At 39.4% G+C, this 12,943-nt stretch overlaps 1 pseudogene; it reads right to left on the bottom strand.

Annotated features, from left to right (window-relative positions):
- LOC136835197 (glucoside xylosyltransferase 1-like) overlaps positions 1-12,943 on the bottom strand; it is a 48,470-nt pseudogene that overhangs the window by 2,994 nt on the left and 32,533 nt on the right.

Below are 12,943 nucleotides of genomic sequence, written 5' to 3'. Positions count from 1 at the left end.
TACATCTGATGTTCTAGAGAAAAATGTTCTCAGCAATAAAATATTTGGAGGTCAGAAGATTCCACAACTGCACTTGGCAAACTATTCCACATTTTAGTTGCACCCAAGTAAAACTCTTACAAAGGTAATTAAAGAACCTGGTCTAATTTGCTTGTTAATGAACAGCAGCCAACTACTTAATGTTCATACGCAGAACAAACCCTTGGTCTTAACATAAGAGGAAAATTCTCTAGCGCCTGCTGAGTCCGGTTAAAAAAATTATACAAGGATTTTGGTGGCAACGGGAGACAGCCAGTAGGGGTGTAAGAGGAGGGATGCAAACCCATGAATTGTCTAAGCAACCCATGCCTCAGAGATGTCTGGGAGTGGGTAACAACCCTTGTTCTTGTTATTTGGCCTCTTTGGATACAGAGCCCCATACCACTTGTAGCAGGTGCAGAGCTAACGATTGTAGCGCAAGTAATCCCTGTCCATAGTGTTGTACTTGGTCTCCTGAGCAAATGGAGGAATTTTGGTAAGAAGGGGAGATATAAGAGGAAATTGGCAGCTCCATCTTGGGATGGGTTTTCACCCCCAATGGCAGCAAACGTATCAATTCCTTCTTGTTCCATCTCTTCTTTGCCAAAATCTCCTCTCCTTGCTTCTTCTCAAGAAGGTTTCTCCCACTCTCATTCCTCTACTGCTTTGTCTTTAGAAGATTTGATGTTGCTGCCCCTCTTCATTTGGGAGGGGGAGCTTCCTCCCCTTGTGAGGGAGAAGGCAGCTCCCACTTGTGCAGTCTTTTCAGGGGTATGTGTGCAGAAGCTCACCAAGTGTTGAGCGCCGTTAGGCCTACCAGGGGTACCAAACTTTTCCGGCCTTTTGTCCCACTACATGTCTTCTCGCATCCCAGTGTCGTCTGCCATGGCAATTTCAAGATCTTCAGTTTCCGTGACGTCATCTCAACTTACAATGGCTCTCCCTGGGACTGTTTCCAGAGCTACAGTTTCCATGACGTCATCTCTTCTGTCAACAGCTCTCCCCCAACCTTACACCGTGCTGTCACCAGCTGTCATTTCCATCGACTTCCATCCCTGGGCCTACTACATCTGCTCCCTCTATTGCTCAGGCTCTCTTTGACAGAGTCAAAGGTGTTTTTCTGAAGAAGTACGGCCATGCATCAATCCAAGGCCAGTTCCTGGCTCCTGTGCAGCAGTGCACACTCCCTAGAAGTGCCCTCTAAGAACTCCAAATCTACAGATCAGACTTCTCCACAGAAGGTCGCTGGGATCTCGTCATCTACCAGTCCTGTTTGGGGAATGAGTGATTCTCTCAAGTCCGTAAGAAGGACGATAAGGCTCCCATCAAGAAGTCGACTGTGAAGGAAGCTCTCGGGACCGGGACCGTTCTCCTTGTAGATCTCTTAGCCCTCACTCTCATTCACACGGCCGTGTCTCTTCTTACTGTGTTGAGAGCCCTACATGACCGCATATCCTCCCACGGCCTTCATCTCCACATCGTTATTCTCACTCACATTCTCCCAGAAGGGACCATGATCCGCGCTCTAAACCACAAGGCCGTAACTGTAATCCACACTGTCAATCACACGGCTGTGGCCATTCTTCACGTATCAGCAGCCCTGCAAGACTGCATAACCAATTGTTATATTCATCTCCTCATCGTAGTTCTCGCTCCCGTTTTTGCGGACAGCATCAAGATCAAGACAAGATTCCTTTTCGTTCTTCAGATCTTCAGGCTCCCAAGAGAGTCCATGCTCTAAGCATGCTGACTTCATTCTTAGTCAAGTGAATTCTTCCAGACACAGGAGAGGAGACAGAGGCAGGGCTAGAGGAGGGAGACGGTAGAGGGGATGCTCCTCCCCACTTGCTGCCATCAGTGAAGGGGTGCCTTGGCAAGCCATTGGGCAGCTTGGCAGTAGTATGGAGCAGAGACCTGGGTAGCAGATGTTCTATGGGTGGGATATCTACTCCCCTTCGAGTTTCCTCCTCCCCTCTCCGACCTTCCCCTTCACCAGTCAACGTACACTCAAGGGTCGCCGAAGCATCTAGCACTCCAGGAGGAAGTGAAGAAAATGAAGGAAAAAAGAGCAATGGAGGTAGTAAAGGATCAGTCTCCAGGTTTCTACAGCAATGGGAGATTGGAGACCTGTTATAGACCTGTCGAATCTCAACCTTTTCATCAGTAAGGCTCTGTTCAAAATGGAAACTCCTCGCACAGTTCTAGCAGCCATCAGGAAGAACGACTTCATGCTCACGACAGACCTGAAGGATACATACCTCCAGATTCCAATCCACCAATCACCCCGTAAGTTTCTCTGCTTCAGTCTGGGAGAGATAACTAGTTAATCAATTCAAGGTACTTAGCTGCAGCCTTTCTGGTTAAACAAATCATTTATAACTAACTCACTCAACTGTCCCACAGGTGTTCACAAGAGTGTTCACCCTAGTTTCAACCTGGGCTCATTCTCACGGGATACACATCTTGGGATACCTTGACGACTGGCTAGTCCTGGCAAGTTCTCGGGTAAAGCTAATCCAAGATAGGGACCGTCTTCTGCAATTCTGTTGCAACTTACACATCATGATAAATTTGGAGAAGTCAAATCTCACTCCCAGCTAAAGGATACTTTACCTGGGCATGCTTATAGACACGACGGTGGTGAGGTTATATCCATCACACCAACGTATCGACAAGTTCAGGAGTGCTGTCCAGTCCTTCCCGTCAAAACAGAAACAACCAGGACGTCAGTAGCAGGTCGTTCTAGGTTACTTGTTGTCCTTAGAGAAGCTTGTTCCTCACACGTCTCCACCTTCAGTCTCTCCAATGGAGACTAAAAGTGTTTTGGTCCCCTTTGAAGGACTCTCCAGTTTCGAGTTCCTCTCTCGAAAGTGAGACAGGACTTAGAATGGAGGCTGGATGATAAGAACCTGACCATAGGAGCACCCCTTCACTCTCCCCCTCCAGAGATTCTCTTGTTCTCAGACACCTCACACGAGGGTTGGGTGGCAGACTTGGAAGATCTCCTAACTTCAAGAGAGTGGGATCACCAAGACATACAGCTTCACATCAACACCCTGAAGCTGACAGCATCCTTCCTAACACTTCAGGAATTTCAAAAAAGGGTGACAGGGCAGAAAGTGGTTCTCATGTCCGACAACACTATGGTGGTAGCTTATGTCAACAAACGGGGGGGCTAGTGTCATGTCAGCTATGCGAATTGAGAATACAACTGCACCAGAGGGTGTGGTGGTCTCTCACTCAAGTGGATTTCTCAGCCAGATACATTCCAGGCAAGGGGAATATTGTGGCGGACCAGCAGAGTCATTGGGGTCAAGTTCTGGGGACAAAGTGGTCACTACATCAGGAAGTAGTGGAAAGGATTTTCCATCTGTGGGGAAGTCCAACAGCAGACCTTTTTGTTTTGTGACAAGATTCAACAAAAAATTGGAGGTATTTTGTTCGTTTGTTCCAGACCCCTGGTTCGTGGCAGAACCTGCAACACACCTGGGACAAGCTGGACATTTATGCCTTTCCTCCCTTTTGCCTAATCCATCAAGTGATCAACAGAGTGATGATTTCTCAGAACCTCAGGATGACCCTAGTGGCTCCTTGTGGCCACAAGCAGAATGGTTCCCCGATCTCCTAGCTTTACTGACCGAGGCTCCAAGGGAGATTCCACATGGCACAACCTTCCATGCCAACTGCACATTGAGAGGTTTCACTGATTGGTAGAATCCTTATCTCTTCATCGCTGGAGACTCAGTATCTCTTGCGAGCGAAAGGCTTTTCTCGCAAAGCAGCAACAGAGATGTCGGGTTATCTCAGATCATCATCTATATCCACGTACCTAGGGAAATGGACCGTCTACTGTGATTCGTATCGTCAACAGGGTTTCTCTTCCATCAGAACTGCTATTCAACAATTAGTGGACTTCCTCATTTTTCTCCGTAGGGAGAAATTACTCTGTTTCGGCCATCAAGGAGCTGCTCTATGATTGGTTCTGTGTTTGAAGGATGTATATCTTTCATCTTCATGGAAAGTCTCTAAGCTTCTCAAAAGTTTTGAGCAATCCTGTTTCCCAAGAGATCTTAAACTTCATCAATGGGACTTGACCCTGGTGCTTAGGAGTCTCACTCGTGCTCCATATGAAAACTTATGGGATTCAACAGACAGAAATTTAATCCTCAAAATGGTTTTCTTACTGGCCTCAGCTTCATCAAAGAGAATTGGTGAACTTCATGGACTCTCTTTTAATATTAAACATACGAGGAGTTGGGGGTCCACAGCCTTTGAATTTGTCCCAGAATTTGTAGCTAAGACTCAAAATCCCACGGTTCATGATGACAGATTCAAGTCTTTCTCGATCCCCTCCCTTGGGGGTTTTGTTGGTAACAACCAGATGCATTACTATTATGTCCTGTCAGGGCACTGTGTAGTTATCTAAAAAGGACTCGTCGTCTCAGACCTGAGCGTCAAAGACTTTTTGTTAGCATAGGCCGTAAAGACTTTTTGTTAGCATAGGCCGGAACAAGACAGAAGTGTCCAAGAACACAATCTCCTTTTAGCTACGTGAAGTCATTAGGCAAGCTTACAGTGCTTCTTCTCTCTCTCTCTCTCTCTCTCTCTCTCTCTCTCTCTCTCTCTCTCTCTCTCTCTCTCTCTCTCTCTCTCTCTCTAAAATATGAATTACTTTATCATAAATACATTTTTTATGATAAAAAATTATTTACTTATTTTCAACGCACTCTTGATATTTAACGTAAGGCAACCCCCATCTGACTCTCTCTCTCTCTCAATGAAAAATGAATTGCTGTATCATAAATATTTTTGATAATAAAAGATTTACTAATTTTCAAATAATATCTCTCTCTCTCTCTCTCTCTCTCTCTCTTTCTCTCAGTACTGTATATATTCTTTAATAAAATATGAATTACTGTAACATTAACATAAAAACTCCAGGAAGTTCATGAAGCCACCATCAAATGAGCACATATGTACGTGTTACAATTTTTTTTATTGCTTTGACGTACGCTCCATAACAATACACTATTGACGGAAGGAGCTGTAAGTAGCCTATCACAAAGCTGGTAGCAAACTCCCTCTCTTCATGATGACATGCTATCGGCTAGGTGGTTTGGAAATAGCCAATCACAAAGCTTGTAACTCATATGCTTTGTGTATACAGTGAAACCCCCCGTATTCGCTGGGGATGCGTCCCACACCCCCCCGTGAATACGTCAAATCCGCGAATGCTTAAAACCCCTCTAAAAAAAACTTAGAACTGCCCATTTTGATAGCTTAAACCAAGAAAAACCATGTAAAAATGCTTATACCTGAGTATTTTAATAGCTTTATCACAAAAAGTGCATTTATTCATGAAAATTATATGAAAATACAGTAATCAGTGAATATTTCTCAGTGAAAATTACCGCGAATGGGCGAATTTTCCGCGAATGATGGCTAGATATGTTCCACAGAGAAACCCACGAATATGGGAGTCCACGAACCATGAGAACGCGAATATGGGGGGTTTACTGTATACTGTCAGATGGGTGAGTTGTATTTTCTCTCTCTCTCTCTCTCTCTCTCTCTCTCTCTCTCTCTCTCTCTCTCTCTCTCTCTTCTCTCTCAGATACGAAAGAGAGAGATCTTTTAGGCATATTTAAAATGTGTTTATATGTTCTGTATAGGTTCATAGATAAACATGACGTTACTTTGTCATTCACTTTTTCATATTTTCCATGATATAATTAAAACTTTCCGAATTTCAATAACTAGGAAGATATAATAAAATATAGTACATTAGGTAAGATTTTAGCATAATTCTGTGGAATTCCAAGTCTTCTTCAGGTAGATAAGTGGGAGAGAAGTGTAGCCCTAACTGTCAGTCATTTTGACACATTGACGTGAAGGCACACAGTATACACAGTAGCAGCAAGGAGAATTCTCACAAGAGCAAAAACATTCAAAACACACCTGGTGGAGAATGGGTATACTTGACAGTTGTCCAGGGTCAGCCAATCAATCACCTCTTGTTTGAATGCCAACTTGCCTATTGGCACAGAAATATAAGCTATCTTTAACAGTAGGTAAGATTCATCCCAAATAATTAATCCTCAGGTGCATCACTAAAACCTTAAATCAAACAATAATCCTAAAAAAACACATGCAGATGCCAGTAGATCGGGCAGCAATAAACCTTTGGAAATGTGGTTTTGAAAAGAAATTAGCTAGATTACTGTACAGAAAGCACATATTGCATATGACTTGCACCTAATCACTGCCTTTGTTGGAAACCTCATTTTGAAATGTTCCAAACCACATGAAGGAAAAACACAGTTCCAGTTAAATAATTACAAGGATGTTTCTTAAACATTCCAGTAAGTACTACGGGTACTGTATATCCTGTACAGGCATACTGATGGATATAAGCTGAATGATGGTGACACATGTGCTGTTCTAGCTGGAGAGAATTACTAAAAACAAATTGCCAACTAATTTCATCTTCACAGCATGGTAAAAGCTGTCAAACATGTCTTTAAACATATTTCTTTGATGTAAATTTCATTTTTTCTGTTTTTAGCCCTGATTTATCTTCACTACAGCTGTTGATGCTCACTAACCACAAGAAAAAGAAATGACAGAATGGCTGGTCCTCCTGTCTTCACCTGAATGTATCAGTGAGCTACTCTTATATACTAGCCTATGTGGACAGATGGAAATGAGTAAGCAGACATGGCAGTTGAAGAGGCTATGGGATCAATCGCTTCATTATAAATATTACTTATGGAGATCTTAAGCAAGTGATCCATTCTTACATCAGAAATATGAGGCAAGCTAGCTGGAATTGTTTAACCAATTATCTTAAGGTGAGGGCCATACATAAAGAAAAGGTATACGGTAATTCAAATCACCCAAGAGGATGACCATCATGATTTGAACAAGGCTATGTATTGGATATACAGTACACATTACCCATAGGTATTCAATATAAAGTGATGAAGGGAGATAGGTCCCAGTTAACTATTGTCAAACAGATCAAATAACAAAACATTTTAACCCACTCATCTTTTTAATAAAGAGAAGAGCTACCTCACTGTATGGCAGGTCTATGAGTGAGAAACTTGGCGACAACTGTGATACTGAAAACCTAATTTTTTTCATATTTCAATTAGCTACTTGACTTCTAGTGTGGTTTGAATTTCATGTAGTACAGATATTCCTTCTCACTTTAAAATGCAGAATGGCTTTGCTTAAAAGCATACAATCATTCACTCATTCTGGTAAATATTTGGATAAAAAATTATCTAGAAATGAGTTCAAATTAAAATTTCAGTAGCCTCTCTGCTACCAAACTATCTATTATCAAACCTACACCTTTACCCCCTGTGTTCTTGCTGAATATCCATAAATCATGAAACTGATGCATCTTAGGTTGACAAGGAACCTCATAAAATGTGGCTATTCAGAAGCTTCTTCCAAATTAGGGGACTACTCAGGGTTCTTCTGCTGGATCCAGTTGGCCAGAACAATACTTTGGCAACTTTTACTAGGGTTTGTCATGAGCATATCCACCAACAATCCTCCATTGTTCACTTCTGCTGACACAAAAATGTCCGCTGCTAGCCAACACAGCTTCAATCTAGGGGGTTGATGTGCTGCCTCCTGTCATGAGATGAAGGTAAAAAGCATGCCAACACCACGTTGTGAAATGTCAGCATTGCGATTTGAGGCATCAGCAACTAGGTAGAGTGCAAGGAACAAGCAATGTATCTACAATGCAAGGGGATGGGTCAGATACGGAGACAGATGCAGATACAAGCACAAAATTAATAAATATGAAGATGGAAGATCATATATATTGGAAAAGTTGGATTTTTTAATGTCCAAATTTCTGGAAATAAAGAAAAGAACAACATATCAGAACAGGAAAGAGACATGGGAAAATCCTTATTATTACCCATATTAGATAATGGGGATAACTCGCAAACCATCATAGTGATGAATGTGCAGGGTTTAGTTTCGAGTAACTCAAAAAGAAAAATAGAGTTCTTAGAAAAACTAATTCAAACTGAAAAAATAGATATAATGAATATAAGTGAAACCTGGTATTCCCAAGAGATTGGTAATGATGATCAGATACAGGGTTTCCAAACTTATAGATCAGATAGAAAAAATAGGAATCATGGGGGAACCGCGATATATGGTAGAAACATAAATCGAGGAAAAATCTGTGAGAAATATAGTAACACAGAATGTGAATTAACAGCGGTAGAATTTGAATCTGAAAAATTAGTGAACATTGTAATATACAGACCCCCTAACACTAAAGAGTTTGACATAATAATAGACAAACTGGATGATATATGTAGAAATCACAAAGACTGGACTATATTCCTATCCAGAGACTTTAACTTTCCTTTTGTAGATTGGAAAGAACGAATAGGAGTTTGTGGTTGTATTTATACATATAAAAAAGAGAGTAATAGTAGTGCATAAGATAAGAGGCAATTTGAAAAGCTATTAGATATGCTACCAGAACATAACATCCAGCAAATAAATCACCTGCCAACAAGAATGGATAATATTTTAGACCTAGTATTTGTGAATGAGGTGAATTATGTTAAAGAAATAATAGTGTATAACACGAGTATTTCAGACCATAATGTCATAGAATTAACAGTCCATTCCAAAGCAAGTGAAACAGAGATGAGCAAGAGACAAAAAAGTGGGAAGGATATGGGAAATATAATTTCTATAGTAAGAATATAAAATGGTCAGAAATAAATGAAGAATTAAACTAAGACTGGGAAAACATATTCGCAAGTGATAATATATACCGGTAAATATGGATATATTATATAAAATGTTACAGAAAATAGTGGATAAATATATACCGAAGAAGAAAAGTAAACATCAGTCATGCATACCACGAGACAGAAGGATCTTGTTCCAGAAAATCAAAGTGGAAAAGAAAAGAATGCATGGAAAGTGATGGAACTAAAAAGTAAGATAGAAAATGCAGAACAAAAGATTATACAGTACTATCAAAAGAAATGAAAATGGGACTTTGAAGAAAAGACCTATGAAAATATCAAGCAAAACCCCAAAAATATTTTACTCATATGGAAAAAAGATGAATAAAAGAAGAGGAAATAGGCCCTAAGAACTGAAGGGGCGAATAACGAAATTGAATGAAAGTAAAATATGTAAATAAACATTAGCAGAAAGATATAAGAGAGAATTTACAATTTGAATTGATAATGAAGATAATGATATTATAAAGTAAGAGGATGAAATAGATAATATTTATCATACATAGATATTAATGAAGCCCGATATTGTGTAGGCTATTAATGAAATTAAAAATGGATCAAGAGCGGACAGACAGCGTACCTGCCATTTTGTTAAAAGAAAGTATTTCTTTCTATCATAAAAGCCACTGCAATATCATTAAAACAAGTGTAGATACAGGCAAGATTTATGATGAACATAAATTAGCATATATTACCCCTATTTTCAAAAGTGGATCAAGACTAGAGGCAAGTATATCAGGCCTGTGAGTTTAACATCACATATTATGAAAAAGTGTAGGAAAATGGTAATGGAAGAAAATATAATGAAACATTTAATGAAAAATAGTTTGTTTAATATAGGACAACATGGTTTGTACCCAGAAAAAGTACACAAACCAACTGTTAGTCCACCATGAAAACATACATAAAAATATGATAAACGAAAAAGATACAGATGTGGTTTACCTACTCTTTGCAAAAGCTTTTGACAAGGTAGACCATAATACTATTTTTAGTGAAAAAAATTAGAAAACATAATATTGTGGACAAAGTAGGAAGATGGATAAAGAATTTTGCAAGAAACAGAAACACAGATAGTGATTGCAAACGGCGAGAGAATTGGATGAAGCCAAGGTATATCCGATTGTGCCACAGGTATGGTGTTAGCTGCATTGCTGTTTATTATTATGATTGCAGACATAGACAGTAATGTTAGGACTCAGTAGTGAGAAGTTTCGCAGATGACACAAGAAAAAGTAGATAAATTACTTGTGATGAAGATAGGAACTCGCACAGAGAGACCTAAACAAAATATATGAATGGGCAGAGTAAATAGGGTGGTATTTAACTCTGATAAATTCGAATCAATAAATTATAGTGATTAAAAAGAAGGACATATAACCTATATAGAGGACCTAATAATGAGACAATCACAAATAAGGAAGTAGTCAAAGACCTTGTGTGATGTTGAATAGGAATATGTTATGCAATGATCAAATAGCAATACTATTGGCAAAATGCAAAGCAAAAATGGGAATGTTGTTCTGGCACTTCAAAACAAGAAAAGCTGAAAACATGATTATGCTTTATAAAACGTATACGTAGTCCATTTGAATATTGCAATATAATATGGTACCCACACTGCAAAAGGATGGCACAAATAGAGAGTGTACAAGGTCCTTTGGCTAGAACAGAAGTTAAGGACCTGACTACTGGGAAAGACTACAATTCTTAAAATTTATATAGTCTTGAAGGAGAAGAGAATGCTACATGATAATACAGGCATGGAAACAGATAGAAGGAATTACCAAAAACTTCATGGAGCTAAAAATATCAGAATATTCAATGCGTTACCAGCTCATCTGAGAAACATATCAGGAGTGAGCGTAGATGTGTTTAAGAATAAACTCGACAAATATCTAAGCTGTATCCCAGACCATCCAAGATTGGAAGATGCAAAATATACCGGAAGATGCATTAGCAATTCTCTGGTAGACATCAGAGGTGCCTCACACTGAGGGACCTGGGGCAACCCAACCGAACTGTAAGGTCTGTAAGTTAAGGTACACTGACCAAGTGCCTTTTGCCTAATGATATTGCAGATACTCTACCCATCCAAGACGTCTTGGACACATCCAGAGAGAGAGAGAGAGAGAGAGAGAGAGAGAGAGAGAGAGAGAGAGAGAATCTTGCTACCAGTAAAAATACTCTGAAAGCAATACTGCAGACCATGACTTCAACAACAAAAGGTGGAACAACCTCATACTGAAGTAGCTGTCGAGTGCAAAAGCTGTTTTTGTGCCAATGTCCACTCCCCAGTCTGTAGCTTTTGTTGAAGGAAGCAGGTTCAACTTGGACTTGTCTCCAGAAAGACAGGTTGTATCCAACATGGATGAATCCTACTACCCACAACTTTGTTCCTACTGTTAGCCATTATCTATGGAATTTCTGGAGATAGCTCCACTATCAGAGTTTCTTGTATTGACCTCATCTCCTACAACCTCTAGTAGAGAGCTTTATTACTGGCCATCCCCCTCCCCTGGGTTGAAAAGGGGACCCATGACTCCTAACATGGTCATCCTGTTGGGCATAGAAGATAAGCACATCTAAGCAGTGTAGTCAAGAATGGTCTGCTGTCTAGAGCTCTGACTTAAGGTTGAACTTGATCCTTGTCTTTTGCCCGAACTGACTATGAAATGCTCAAGTTAAAAATGGTCAGCGTAATGGTAGTCAACATCTTACAGGTGAGTAAAGGCCAAAAACTGCTAACTATACAAGGTGCTACAAATCAGGTGAGGGGCCCATTTCAGGCAAGGACTTGAAGAACCAAAATGCCATACTCAAATACTTCGACATTTCTGTAACATAATGAACAATAAGCAGCAAAAAATACAGCCATAAACAAAGCAAAATACTTGAGTGCTAAACACCACATAAAAAAACAAAACAAAGCACTAGAGTGGCAAACACACCACACTACAGTAAATACAAAAAATACAAAAGTGACATAAGGAAAAGCATAGTATCACTTACTGTGCTGAAAAGCAAAGAAACCTTTAAAAGTTAAATACAGTATACCAATTACAAGCTGCAATACAAAATATCAGATATCTAATAAAAAAATAATTATATAAAAAATTACACAAAAATAGAAACTCTTACATAGCATTATGTATATGTTGGATTTAAAGTATTAAAACTGAAACTCATGTTCTGCACAGAAAAAACACAGGTAGGTAGTGCAACAAAACCTTCTTCTCTGCAGTAGCTAGGTAACAACTTGTCAGCCAGTAGCATGCAAGCAAACAATGAACTGACACAAAAAACAAAAATATTAATTATGTAAGATGCCATGAGTAAAATTCACTACATGTACAACCAGTGCTGACCATATCTGGGAGTAAAAAAGTTAGAATGAACTTTATTGATAGATGAGCAGTTGATGCTGATGAGCAAAGCTGAAGAATATTCTGATAGAGTTGATAACAGAGCTACAGACTCATAAACAGTAAACAAGGTGGATCCAAGTGTTGCATGTCTTGTCAACAAAAGAACGAGTCTATTCAAGACCCCAAATGTGGGCATTATATGACTGTTGGGGTTGAAATGAAAAAGATTGTGCTAAGAAACCCATTCCTAGCACACCACCAAGCTGAACTAAATGAATCTACAAGGCCCAGCGACACACATTTTTTTATTATTAAATCAATATAAGAACCTATACAGTAAGCCTCAAATCTCTTAATCAAAATTGAGGAGCAAATGTAAATGCAAATCACTGTATGCCATTCTCAACAGTACAGATATCAAATAGGAGCCCTTGGCTAATTGGATCTTAATGAAATTATGAAAAAGATACCTATTATTTAGGTCAGCAATACTATACTCACCCAAACTTGGTTTTGAGTCATCAAAATTATAATGCTGAAACATGTTTGGACAACTCTCTTGTAAGAATAGCATCAATTTCTGAAATCTGAGCACATTTTGAAGGTTTTCCCATTTTAGAAACTAAAGCTAGATTTTTCTTTATAGTAGACAATAGGTCTTCCAATGCTGATCCAAGAATATGGTTCTCCCATGCTTCAAATACAACCTGTAACAGGATTACAAATTTAGAAGCACATTTACTTTATTGTAGTCATACT

The sequence above is a fragment of the Macrobrachium rosenbergii genome, chromosome 55 (assembly GCF_040412425.1).
Source record: "Macrobrachium rosenbergii isolate ZJJX-2024 chromosome 55, ASM4041242v1, whole genome shotgun sequence".
Lineage (NCBI taxonomy): Eukaryota > Metazoa > Arthropoda > Malacostraca > Decapoda > Palaemonidae > Macrobrachium > Macrobrachium rosenbergii.
Note: the sequence above shows the minus strand (reverse complement) of the source record. Positions and strands in the feature narration are given on the sequence as shown.